Source organism: Humulus lupulus, chromosome 8, assembly GCF_963169125.1.
Source record: "Humulus lupulus chromosome 8, drHumLupu1.1, whole genome shotgun sequence".
Classification (NCBI taxonomy): domain Eukaryota; kingdom Viridiplantae; phylum Streptophyta; class Magnoliopsida; order Rosales; family Cannabaceae; genus Humulus; species Humulus lupulus.
Genome location: NC_084800.1, coordinates 91,498,721 through 91,512,438, shown reverse-complemented (window position 1 = coordinate 91,512,438; position 13,718 = coordinate 91,498,721). Strand labels below are relative to the sequence as shown.

General features: G+C 38.6%; 1 non-coding gene across 1 annotated transcript; it reads left to right on the top strand.

Moving 5' to 3' along the window:
• The first annotated feature begins 827 nt into the window (after positions 1-827).
• LOC133798811 (small nucleolar RNA R71) lies at positions 828-934 on the top strand. Its single transcript, XR_009876030.1, has one exon. It is a non-coding gene; the product is annotated as a small nucleolar RNA R71 (small nucleolar RNA).
• The last annotated feature ends 12,784 nt before the right edge of the window (positions 935-13,718 follow it).

Sequence of the window (13,718 nt, the reverse complement as noted above, 5' to 3'; positions counted from 1 at the left end):
CTCATCAACCACTTTTTGTAAATGAATAGTCTTCTTGATTGGTTTTTCTAATTCCTTACCAGTCTTTCAAGGATATCGCATTGCACTGCTCCTTTGGGTTCACTGTAGTATTACTAGGAAAATTCTCTTGTGGTCTGTTATTCAACATACTTGCCGATTGACCAACTTGACTCTCCAATTTTCTAATGGATGTTCTAGTTTCGGTCATGAACTGAGTTTGAGTAATAGTGAAGGTCAATAATGCAACTTGTAATACATTATTCTTCTCTTGAGAAATTGGTTGTTGTGACATTTCTTGAGGTAAGGCTTGAGACACGGGCTGCTGAAATTATTGTTGAGGGCCCTGATTATTTCTCCATGAAAAAATAGGGTGATTCCTCCACCTTGGGTTGTAAGTGTTGGAGAAAGGGTTGTTGGCTTGCCTATTAAAATTCCCCATCATATTCACTTGCTCCATAGGGATAGCATTATTCACATCTGTTGCCATACATTATTCAAATTGGTGAGAACCTCCACACCTTTCACACACCATCTGCAATTGCATGGCTTGAGTCGAAATATTGTTTTTTTGCAACTGCTTAGTTAAGGTGTCATCTTGGGCAGTTAATGTTGTGATAGCATCTAATTCATGAATCCCAGCTACTTTTCTGTTGCTCGTGGCTCGCTCATCAGCCCATTGGCAATTATTCATCACCATTTCTTCCAACAATGCATAGGCCTCATTAGCATTTTTACCCATGAATGCTCCTTCTGCTGTAGCATTAATGATGGTGTGTGTAGTATTGTACAACCCATTATAGAAATTGTGGACCAACATCCACTTCTCAATGTCGTGATGAAGACATTTTTTCAACAATTCTTTAAACCTCTCCAATGCATCATATAATAATTCCCCATAATTCTAGAAGAAGTTATTGATCTCTCCTCTTAATCTTGCAGCCTTTGATGGAGGAAAGAACTTGGTAAGAAACTTTTGTGCTAGATCATCCCAAGTGTTTATAGAGTTGGTCTGTAGAGAGTTTAACCAACTTTTGGCTCTTTCCCTCAGTGAGAATGGGAACAACCTCAATCTAATAACATCGTCACTCACCCCATTCATCTTAAAAGTTGCACACAACTCCAGAAAATTAGATATGTGCTTGTTTAGATCCTCCGTAGGTAATCCACCAAACTGAAGGGTGGACTGGAACATTTGTAGTATTGCCGGCTTGATGTCAAAATTGTTAGCAGCAACTGTGGGGTGTCTGATGCATGAATGCACTCCCATAACAGTAGGGAGTACATAATCTCTTAAATTCTTGCTTGTTGTTCAGCGGGGACCTCAACAACCGCTGCCCCTTCGGCATTGTTGGCGGCATTTTTTACTGCATTCCCTTGGTTTGCAGCCATCCTTGCCACCAACCTCTTATTCTTCCAGTTCTGTCTACAGGTTCTCTCAATCTCAGGATTCACCAACAATATCTTAGCTGTTTTACCTCATCGCATAAACCAAGACTACCTGAGATAAGAGAATTAAGACACCAACCAATTTAGAATTATAAAAAAAACACAACCAAATTAGAATAGAAATTAATTATTTTGATATCAATAAAACAATCTCCAACAATGACACCAAAATCTTGTTGTGATAATTTCAATATGCAAGTATGCACAATTGTAGACAAGTAATAATAGAGGTAAGTAGAGTATCATCCCACAAAGATTGTTATTAACTACCAATAATTAACTTCCCAATTCTATTTGGCTAATAAAATTTAGATTCAAGAATATCAAGAACAGAAACAAGAATTGAAAAAACTAACAATTAACAACTAACAAAAAACAAATAAAAGCAAAATTAATTCAATGGATGAAAACCTAGGGTATTTAATTTCATCATCTATCCACTTTATTATTTCATCAATACAATTTCCATTATTCTTTCTCTTTTTGTGATAGCAGATTTACTAAAGCAATCTATATTCTTATTAAGATATATAAATATCTCAGCATATATGCGAATTTTCTATATCTTTGTGATAAATTTCAAACATAAGGCAAGCATTAATAATAGAAATCCTAAAAGCTACACAAACCATATAGGCACTCTCGTCCTATATCGAAATCTATGTCTATTCAACTATAGCATATTTAACTCTCACCTCTCAGATTTTGAATTAAATTCATAAGTAATGCAAATAACGACGTCAAATTATTCACATTCATTAAGCACAAAATTGAATAGAACACGATGAAGAAAAAAAAATCATATAGATTGCATTAACTAATAATAAAGTATCAAAAGACTACATTATAACCATAGTGTACGCCCTAATTTTCCCACGGGCTATTTGCGAGCTGAGATACGGCCTAAATCATATCAGCCACGTGGATCCCCCATGACCGGAGCTGCTGTCGTCAGGTCCTACCTCGTTAGCTCGGGTATCCAAAGGGTTCACCAAGATTACTTAAGGACTGAGTCTGGACTCTGAAGGCCACAGGTCGAGGGAAGCATCCAACTCGTGGTACGAGCTAGATTTGGAGGTTGTGACCTTTTGAAAAGTCAACCACGCAAGGTAAACGTGCATATATCAGACATCACGTGTCTGATATATCCCTGACTTCTCGGACACGCAGCATGAACGTGCGTGTTCAGGCGCCCACGACTGGGTTGGGCCGTGCGGCCCATTATCCCCCTTACCTATTGATTAGACCACACTTCATGTGTCAGGTTTTAGGAATTAATCATGAATGTCACAGAAGTGACATGATAGGTAAGAAGGTCACGGGATGACCTTCTTACCAACTCCCAGGTGCCCTCTCCTATAAATATGGAGACCCTGGGAGTTGCAAAGGGTTAGATTCTATTGTGTAAGGAAATACCCTGTAAAAGAATACCAAGCATATAGCAATAATATTGGCTGGTGGAGTAGAAGGATTTTAACCTTTGAACCACCTAAAAAACGTAATTGTGTCACCAGTCCACTTCCAAAAGATCATTCATCTATTTCGGTTCATCGTTAAGCACTAATCTCTTCCTCTTATTTTTTTAATTACCTGTTGGCGAAGAACCGCTTCAACACATAGAAAATAAAATTAGTTCATAACTAGATTTAAAACATCCATTGATTGAGAAAATAACATAGAAAAAGAAATTAAAGAAGAAAATAAGAAGAGCACTTGATGAATTCCCCAATGTTGATCTCGAAGTTCCTCTTGTTCTCCAACGGCCAGAAGTGATTTGTATCGCTCATAATTATGATTTTATAATAACCCTAGTGATTCCTTGCGAAAAGACCATTTTTCCCTCATAACATAGGGTTTTGTAGGTTGTACGGACTCAAGCATCGCGACTTAGAAATCAGGCATCGCGGCACCCATGCGATATGCGCAAAACCAATTCTCCTTTGACTTCAACAGAGTCGTGGCTCAAAATGGTTCTTTTTTTCCTAGCGCCGCAACCCACCTTCAAGGGCAACTCCTCCACCTATTTTTGTCCTCACATTGTGACTCCTCATGCAAGCGTCGTGGCTCAAAATAATTTTTTTCACATAATTCAATATTTTTCAATGTCAAATTGCATTTCATCATCTCCTGAAGTTCCCGAGGTTTCTTGACACAATAACTTTGATAGACCAATCATATTTATCATCATTTTAGCTCATTTTTCACCAATTCCATGTCAAACCACGTATTCGTCGCTTAAGTCTGAAAACATAAACAAAACAGGCATACCACTACACAAAACAACATAAAAGACTAAAACATACCCAAAACACGGCCTAAAACAACACTAAAATAGACTTAACATTGGCTTATAAGTTGAGTCTTTCAATCAGATATGACAGATAACATGTTTCACAAAAGATTCTAAGCACAAATACAACAATGCTCGATGACCGGGGCTTAATCCCTAACCATAGTCTAGGTGCAGTTTTTGTAGAGTCCTAGAACTTTACTTAGCTAGTTAGGTAAGAATATTAATTATAACATAAGGTTTGATTAATATAGCTGATTATAAAGATGTTATTTATTATATTATAAGGTTTAGATAGAACTAATAAGATCATGACACTTGTCGTATGCATGTTTATTGAGAAATTAAGCATTTTTTATGAATAGTTTTATAAAAGAAATATTTGAAAACCCTAGAACCTTCCAACAGCTTTAAAAAAATTATAAGACTCAGTCAAAGTTGTTTACCCAATTCAAATTAAGCTGAAAAAGTACAATTACGTGTATAATATTTCAGCGTATGTCGATACATCGCAGCTATAGGGGGCGATATATCACCACACGGGGAATATGAAAACACGTGAACTTCGCACAAATGCATCAACGAACACTCGGGGCATAAGCCCAAGCGATATATCGCCTACAATGGGCAATATATCGGCCCTAGGGCAAGTTTTTCAAATGTTTTTGAAACCGAGCTCATTTTATTCCTTAACCTCTTAGCAAGCCTTTGAACATTTTGACTGAGTCTTAAGCCTCTGCTGAACGAATATTCAAATGTTTTTCAAGTAATAATCATTATTTTTATTCAAGCTAAAATAAGATCTTTTCACTCCTTGAACTCTATAAATAGGACCTAGTACCCAACCATTTCTCTCATTCTTCAAGCTGTGTTCAGAGCCTTCAAGCTACTAGGTTTACTATTGAGTGATAAACACTTGGGTAGGGTTATAAGCTTTATCATTTTTAAGCTTTATAAACACTTGGGGAAGTAAGATAAATAGTGTGTTTTTCTATATCGAGGTGTAGTTCGGTTCTAATACATTCAAAGGTATTCCTAATCTTATGTTCATTTCTGTATGACTCTTTAGTTTCCATTAGTTTTCTTTACTCAAATCCTAACTCACTATTTTCCACTCTTGGTTAGGTATTTAAGTTCTTTGAACTTAAGGTTTCTTTTTAGTAAGTTTCATCTTGGTGGTTTAGTTCATTTCTTGATCATCCCCTTCTTTTAGAAATACTCACCTTCTCATTATTGGTTTAGGAGTGTTCCAAATCCCATCCTTGTTCTCATATCCCGGTATTGGTAAAGGAAAATATGATAGAATTTTCTTTGTTTATATGATATGTTTGTATGTTATCTTATGTTATGTTATGTAATGTTATATTATGTATGTTGATAGACCTTGGGCATATGACTTGTATAGCTAACAAGCCCCAATAATTTATGGGCATATGACTTGCTTAGCTAGCAAGCCCCATCAATCTATTGGGCATATGAATTGTTTAGTTTACAAGCCCCAAGTAGTATAATGGCAATTGTAGTAGTATATGACATATGTTTATAGTATATGTTTATGATATAGTTTATGTGTATGTTTTATGTTTTTGGTAGATTTTCCTTGCTAGGCATTAGGCTCATTCCTTTATTGTTTTATGTATGCAGGAAAATAGTTATGTTGGCAGAAGGATTCTTGGCAGCTTGGGGTTATGTATTGAGGAAGAATGGATTCGATGGACTGCGTGAACGATTCGAGGACGACGTTATTTTCAGTCTTATTAATTATGTTTCTATGTATTTTCTGCACTTGGTTTTGTAAAAAATTTCAATGAAGTTAAGTTATGTTTTATTTTTCAAACAATGGGATCCCATACCCCGAATTTATGAATTTCAACATTTTCCTTAGAGTTTTTAATAAAGTTATGAATGTTTCGTATGTATGTTTTCTTAAGAATAGTGTCTATGTATAGTAGTTTTAATGGTCCAAAGTCTTAGAATTAGTTCATTACAGTTTTCTTACCTCAAGTGTTGAGTGAATAGCGTATGACTACCCCGAGTACGATCCTTTCCTCCCGAGCCTAACGATTCACCCTAGTCACAACCATAACAATGAATAACTATCAAGAAACAAACTAATAAAGACTTCCAGATCGAGTCCAAGCCTCCAAGACCCTGAATTCTACTAACTCAGGTAGTAGAACCATTCTCGAGCCCTTAGGTTTAGGTTCCCATAACCCCAAAAACCTAATTTATAATTTTTCCCCAATTAGAGCCATGTTGCCTCCCACTAAGGGCCACGGCGCTTGACAAGTCAGAGAGCTCAGAGGCTAAATTCAAAAAACATGTGCCGCGGCACAACCTGCCTAGTGTCGAAGTGCCAAAGCGGTTTTAGGCATACCCCTGCCTCTCTAAGTTCATGAGGACCGCGACGCCCCAAGAACAGGGTCGCGACATAACCCTGTGAACCCAAATTTCCTATGGTTTTAGAGATCGCAATTCTTCCCAAAATCGTCCTAAGACACAGTTTTAACAAAATCGACCATAGGAATGGTCTTAACAGTACACAAATACAATAAACAACCTTTAAAACTTAACCAAAACACAAAATCAAACCTATCCCAATGAACACTAAAAACAGAAACCAAACCAAGGAAAAACAGAGCTTACCTCTTGATTCCTTGGAACAAGCTCAAATCCTTCTAGTTGCTGGTACCCTAAACAACTCCAAATTTCCCAAATATCACTTCTCAACTTAGGATTCAAGGTTTCTCTTCCAAAACTTCAAAAAAACTTAGAGAGGGGGAGAGAGAACGTGAGGGAGGAGTGAGAGAAAATGCTCTATTTTTCTGAGTTGATAACTCAGCCTTAGCCTATACATAATGGTCTCAAAAAGACTAAAATGCCCCTAGCCACTTTATCCTCCCCTTTAAGCCCCCAACGGAAAAATTAACATTTTACACTCTCGCCTCACATTACACTTATCATTCCCAATAAATTCCACCAACAGGAATATCACTATTTTTCCCAAAATACAACTCATACTCCAATGAGTCCCGATAACTCACCGAATTACTGAAATACCCCTTGGTTCACCCTATATCGGGTATAATTCCCTGTTGTGACTAAACCGTTATCTTGCTCAAAAGGATCGACTCCTGCCAAATATCTCAAATATACCCACATAACCATCCAGGCTCAAACATATAACACATGTAATTATATAAATGCCCACAATGGGTTAAAATTACGAGAATTACGTTTTTTTTAACAGAAACAGATCTATAAGTATATTTAATACACTTAAACATGCAATATCAATCGTATAATAATATAACCCATGCAATTTACATAATCACATAAATATTCAATTAATTCACATATAATTCGACTTATGCCCTCCCTACACCCTAATCAAGGCCCGCAAGCAGGGAAGCATGGGCAGCAGAGTGAACTCCGTCTTGCGAGGTCGTGGAGGTAGAGGGAATGTCCTCAATATCAGCAATGGGCTCATCATCATTTGGATCATGAGCGAGGTCATTATCCAGCGACCCCTGGGGCTGGCTTTGAGCATCCTCAACTAACACTCGCTTGATGCTATAGGTAGTGATGCATCCTTTGCTATAGCGCTCATTATCCAGCGACCCCATTGGCACTCTAGCCCACTTGCACAACTGAGATATCAAAGAGTGAAAAAATAGGCACCCCGCCTTCTTAATGGCACAACTGCAAATCTCTTGGAGGATGTTCCTACCCATATTAAATATGCATGTGGGCCCGTTTCTTATTAGAAGAGCATTTTCATAATTTTGACTCGTTAAAGGTATAATTGTATATATGTGTGATATATGATTCGGCCACATTATTAGGTGGATATATTTGAGTTACTTGGCACTAGGCGATCCTAGGGAGCTGGTTAGCAAAAAAGTCACAACGGGGCAAAATACCCGACTCGGGGTGAGCTTAGGGGTATTTTGGTAAATTAATGGAAATTAATTTATGGATATTTTAGTTTGAAAGATTATTTGGGATTGTATGAGATGATTGAGGTTAGCAGGAATTATGCCAAACGACTAAAGTGGCCTTGGGTATGCCTTAGGGCTGGATTTAGTACTAGGGTAGATTGGTCTTTTGACCACCTAGCTAGTGTGATGAGGGGCTATGGCTGAAGGGGAGGCTCATTCACGTTCAAGCATTTCTTTGGTTGGGAGCATTTTTTAGAATAGCTCACTCAAGACACTCCAAGACAAGACTGAGCATAGATTTTGTGGAAATTAAAGGCAATCTTAGAGGAGTGGCAGCTTGGGATTTGGTTTAGAAGTAGCTAAGATCATCCTCATCCCCAGGTTTTCAAAATCAGAGGTGAGGTCTCCTCTATTTATGTATGTAAGTTGTGTTCTTGAGTTTTTTATGATTTTAATTCCTAGTTTTGTGTCTAGGGGTGTCTGGGGAGGTTTGATTAGTGTGTTTTATTGCCTGGACTTAACAATTGTTTCTATAGCTAGAGTTCTGTTAAAACCATCTAGATTGGTCAAAATTAGGGTCTTAAATTGCTGGCAATCATTGAGTTTGTGATTTGGGGAAGAACATCAATTCTGGATTTTCAGCTTCTGAGGACCTAGCACAATCGTGCTAGTGTCCCAAAAAGAGGGAAATTGGATTCAATTTGGGGGCCTCGAGTTGAGGGGTGCGACCACACCAATGGTCCAAGAGCCCCATATTTTCAATGGGCGTGACTGCGCCCAAGGTAGAAGCGACCACGCCAGGGGCCCCGAAATGCATGTTTTTTTATTTTTTAGGCTAGGCCTGGGGGGCTCGAGAATCTGATTTGGGAGCTTTCTTAGGGACTCAAGGGAAATTTTTAGTGCCCCTTTAATTGAGAACCATGGTTTTAAGATTTGAAGTTCGGTTTGGAACTTGGGTTCTAGGGTTAAGTCCTGACTAATGTATACTTGTGTTGTGACTAGGGTTTCTGTCAGGCTCGGGTCAGGATCAGTGCTCGGGGTCGTTCCATTAGCGGCACGAAGATCGAGCTAAGAAACCTGCACCTGATACGTGAAATGTATGATTGGGGCTTGGCCCAGCTATTAATGTAATATGATTAGGGCTTGGCCCGTTTGTTAAATGTAAATGTTATTAGGGCTCGGGCACAGCTAATGAGCATGATTATAATTGTGCATGTGCATGTCTACTTAGTATATTGTAATGCATTGTATCTCCATGTATGATGAATGTATTATGTGGATGTTTGTTCTGGTTAGGAAGCTCAGTTTATTAGCCGAGAATCTATTTGTTGTATTTGATTAAAGCTTGACCTGCTAGTGCTAGTCAAGGGTGTGTTTCGTTAAAATGGGGCCCGACTTATAAGTTGAGGGTTTCAAAGGCTGGTCTTATAAGTCAAGGGTCTGTAAGGCTCGACTTATAAGCCATGATCGATGTTATGCGCGTTGAGCGCATGTCGTTATGGCTAGGCCACCCCGGGAGTGCCTCATGCACTTGACTGGCTAGGATGCCATATGAATAAATGGGAGTGTGACAAGCGCTTATGACACCCTATGGTCACTTGGCTGTACAGAGTGTATGCTTAGTTCCAGTTATTACTGTTAAGCATGTTATTAAATTATGTGAATTGCAAGAATATGTTTTCTTGGTGAGTCTATTAGCTCACGAGTGCTTTGTGGTGCAAGTAAGGGTAAGGAGAAGCTTGGCCAACCATGAGTTGGAGAGCGATAGAGGTGATGTGTACATATGCAGTCTGCTCGACCACCACAGCCGAGATATACAAGGAGCTAGGGTTGGACCCTGTTTTGCCGCTTAGGCCGACTTATTTTGTAATCTCTAGGTTGTAACCAACTTTTAAACTTGTATTTTGGGATCGCATGTAAAGACTAAAGTTTTGTTTAATGAAAATGTTTATGTCTTGACCAAAATTTTCAATACCTGAACCCTTAGTGGCTTAATCACATGCTTTAGTCCAAATGACTCGTTTAGTGAGTCCAACACTAATTTTAAACACACATGGTAACAGACCATAATTAGCAGGGCGTTACAACTTGGTATCAGAGCTGTCAAGATTTAAGGGCTCTTGATGATGGACTGGGTATGTACACTCGCCACTAAAGACAAGCTCTACTGAGGGTTTGGTAACTATTAATATAGTTATGTGTGTAGTTACTTAAATGAAATATATATGCCTTACCTGCTTGTTTAAATAGAAAGCATGAGATATTCTGATAAAGCCTGGCCCTTGACTGCTGTATGTATGTTAAAGATGTGCTTATTAGCACAATAGTGGCTTATAAATGTTGTAGGATTTCTTACAAGCATCATTATTGCTTTTGAATGTCAGAAATTCTTATTAGCGCTGCTATATGTGCATGTATGTCAGGGGATGCTTATTAGCACCATTAAATGTCAAAAGGAATGCTTATTAGCTTCGCTATTTGTTTATGCATGCTAGAAAATGCTTATTTGTCTATATGTTATGTTCGTAAATGTTAAGAACGTGTTTATTAGCATGTTGTTTGGGTATGATCATGAATCTCCGTGCTTATTAGCATGATTGTATATGTGTGAATTATTGGGATGCTTATTAGCATTGTCAATGCATGTGATAGCTTATTCGATCGGTTTGTATTGTGAGTTGACATGGGATATTGTTATTACTACCTGATAAGTCAAGTCATTGATTGCATATAGACTTGGAAGTATGCTTCCAGGGCAATCTAATGAGCTAGCCGGCGCTGAGAATTAGGTCAAAAGTAATGACTAGGGTCAGAACCCTCTGCCAGCTCCTAAAAATTGATAACAAATGCTTACTGATATGCAAGCTAGGCTGTAGAGACAGGATGAAAAGATTCACCAGTTGAGGAAACAACATGTTCCAGCAGGGAACGCTACATTAGAGGCCTCATCTCCTGCTCCAGTATCGGTCGTAAAGCAGTAGACAGAGTTAGAGAACAATTGGGAATTAGTATATGATCGGTTCAGGAAAGAACACCCTCCGGTTTTCTAGGGTAGTGCAGATCCACTCAAGACAGAGCAATGGATGACTATGATTACATCCATCCTAGACTTTATGAGGGTGGTGGCCAATGAGAGAGTGGCCTGTGCCACGTACATATTTCGGGAGGATGCCCGAATCTAGTGGGAGGTTATGTCCTAGACTAGGGATATAACCACAATGAACTGGGAAGAGTTTAGAACTCTATTTAATGAGAAGTATTATAATGAGGCCATTAAAGCTGCAAAGGCTGGGGAATTCAGTAGACTGTTGCAAGGGAGTATGTCAGTGACAGAATACACCCTGAAGTTTGACAGATTAGCCAAGTTTGCTGCAAACTTAGTACCTACTGATGGGACAAGGAAGGAAATATTCCTTCAGGGGCTACAGCCCATGATAGCCCGGGATGTCAGAATTACCCTAGTACATGGAATGACAACATACACTCAGGTGCTAGAGAGAGCCCTTACTGTTGAGGGTGCTGAAAACAAGATCTAGTGGGAGAACGCGACCAGAAGGGATATGAGGAGGACAGGACCTCCCTTCATAGGATTAGGTAGGGGCAGAGGCCCTAGTGACCATAAAAGGAAGGCCCCATATTCTACTTTGGCTTCTAGTCCTGACAAGAGGCTACGTGGTTTACATATTGGCCACCAGGGCGGCAATGAAAACTAGAGGACATATCCAGAGTGTGCCAGATGTAGAAGGCATCATCTAGGGGAGTGTCGGGCGAAGGCCTACTTTTTATGTGGAATCGTGGAGCATCTCAAGAAGAACTTCCCAAGAATGAAGAAAGAGAAACCGAAGAAGGAAAATGGCTTGACTCCAGCTCGAGTGTTTGCATTGACGCAGGTTGAGGCTAAGGCTGAGGCTGAGGCTAGGCCTTCAGTGGTCACAAGTCAGCTTTCTAGTGCTGACATTTCTTATATTGTGCTGATTGACTTTGGTGCTACACATTCTTATGTTTCTAGTAGGATTATTGATAGCCTGTGTAGGCCATGTGATTCCTATGTCATGTGGTTTGGGACGTTATTACCCAATGGGGTTAGTGGTTTCCAGGAGATGGGTCAAATCACTGCCAGTGATAGTGGACGACAAGGAGTTGTCAATTAACTTGATTGAGTTGGTTATGACCAACTTTGATATGATTTTGGGGATGGGTTGGTTAACTATATATGGGGACACCATTGATTGTAAAAAGAATGTGGTAACCTTTGAGCCTGAGGGTGAGGAACCCTTCGTATTTGTTGGCACTGTGCATTGACCCCGAGTACCTATGATTGCATAGGATTCTTGCCCAGTGTGGTGGATACCACTGAGGTGTAGAGTCCAAGAACTTTACTTAGCTAGTTAGATAGTAGTATTATAGTATTTATAGTATTATCTTTATGACTGTGGATTTTTGGTTCAGACCGGGAATTATTTGGACACTCATAGTAGTACTTGTAGATTTTCTAAGTTTAACCTATAGTTTAAGAATATTAATTTTAACCTAAGGTTTGATTAATATGACTGGTATTAAGGATAATATTTATTATACTATAAGGTTTAGATAAGGACCAATAGGATTTTAAGCACATGTTATGAATGGGTGATTAAGGATTAAGTATTTTGAGGATTAAATTTAATAAGGGTAAAGTTTGAATGCTCTAAGGTCAGTCAGCAGCTTTGAATACGTTTAAGGGCTTAGTCAAGGCTATTTACTCCATTCAAACTTAGCTAAAAATGTGTAATTTCGTGTTTAAATAATTAGCGTGTGCCGATATATCGCAGCTATAGGGGGCGATATATCGCAGCACGTAGATACGGAAAACACGAAACGATGCACGACTGCCTCGGGCATACTGGCCCAAGCGATATATCACCTACAGGGGGCGATATATCGCCCCTCTCAGCTTATTTTGAAAGTTTTTTAATTCTTTTTCCATTCAGCCATTCAACCTCTTGATAAGTCCAGCACCTTTTTGAACGAGACTTCAGCCTCTGTTGAACGATTATTCAAATTATTTTCACCTAAAAAGCTATTATTTTTATTCAAGTGAAATTAAGATCCTTTCATTCCTAAACTCTATAAATAGGACCTAGTACCCAGCCATTACTCATCTTTTGCTCTAAGTTCAGAGGCTGCAAGTTGCTAGGTGAGTGTGAGAGTGTAAACACTTGGGTGGGGAAATCATAAGCTTGATCATCATAAGCTTATCAAACACTTGGGAAGTAAGGTTCTATAGTATTTTGGTTCGAGGTTTAGATTGGTCTATAAGTCTTCAAGGTATTTCTACACCTTAGTTCTTTGGTATTATTTTATTTTAAGTTCTCATAGTCTTCTACTCAGCCTCTAACCTTAATCTTTATTTTGGTTAGGAAATCTAAGTTCTTGAGCAAAAAGGTTTTGGTAAGTATTTTTCTCAATGGTTTAGTCCTTCCATTCCTTTCATTTCTCTTCTTCTCTATACTCACTCTTTTTAATGGTTCTTAGGAGTGTTCCAAAGTCCCACCTCTGTCCTCTTATCCCGGTATTTTGGTAAGGAAAATAGGATAGAAATTCATATGTTATATGTTTTACATGTTATCTTATGTTTCTTATGTTATGATAAGTGTTATGATATGTATGTTTGTAGGCTTGGGCATATGACCCATATGACTAACAAGACCCCAAATAGATTATGGGCATATGACCTGCTTAGCTAGTAGGACCCCACTAATCTAATGGGCATATGACTTGTTTAGTCTATGGGACCCCAAGTAATAATGGCCATTATAGTATGAAATAAGTGTAATGTATGTTATGTTATGTTTTTTATGATTCTTATGAAATCTATGTATATGAACTATGTGGTAGATTTTTTCCTTGCTGGGCATTAGGCTCATTCCTTTTTGTTTATATGTGCAGGAAAATAGCTATAGTTGCGGTAAGGTTCGAGGATGCTTGGGGATTGTGTATCAGTGATGAATGGATTCAAGGAGTCGAGAGTTCGATTTTCGAGGATGTAGTCTTGTTTTATG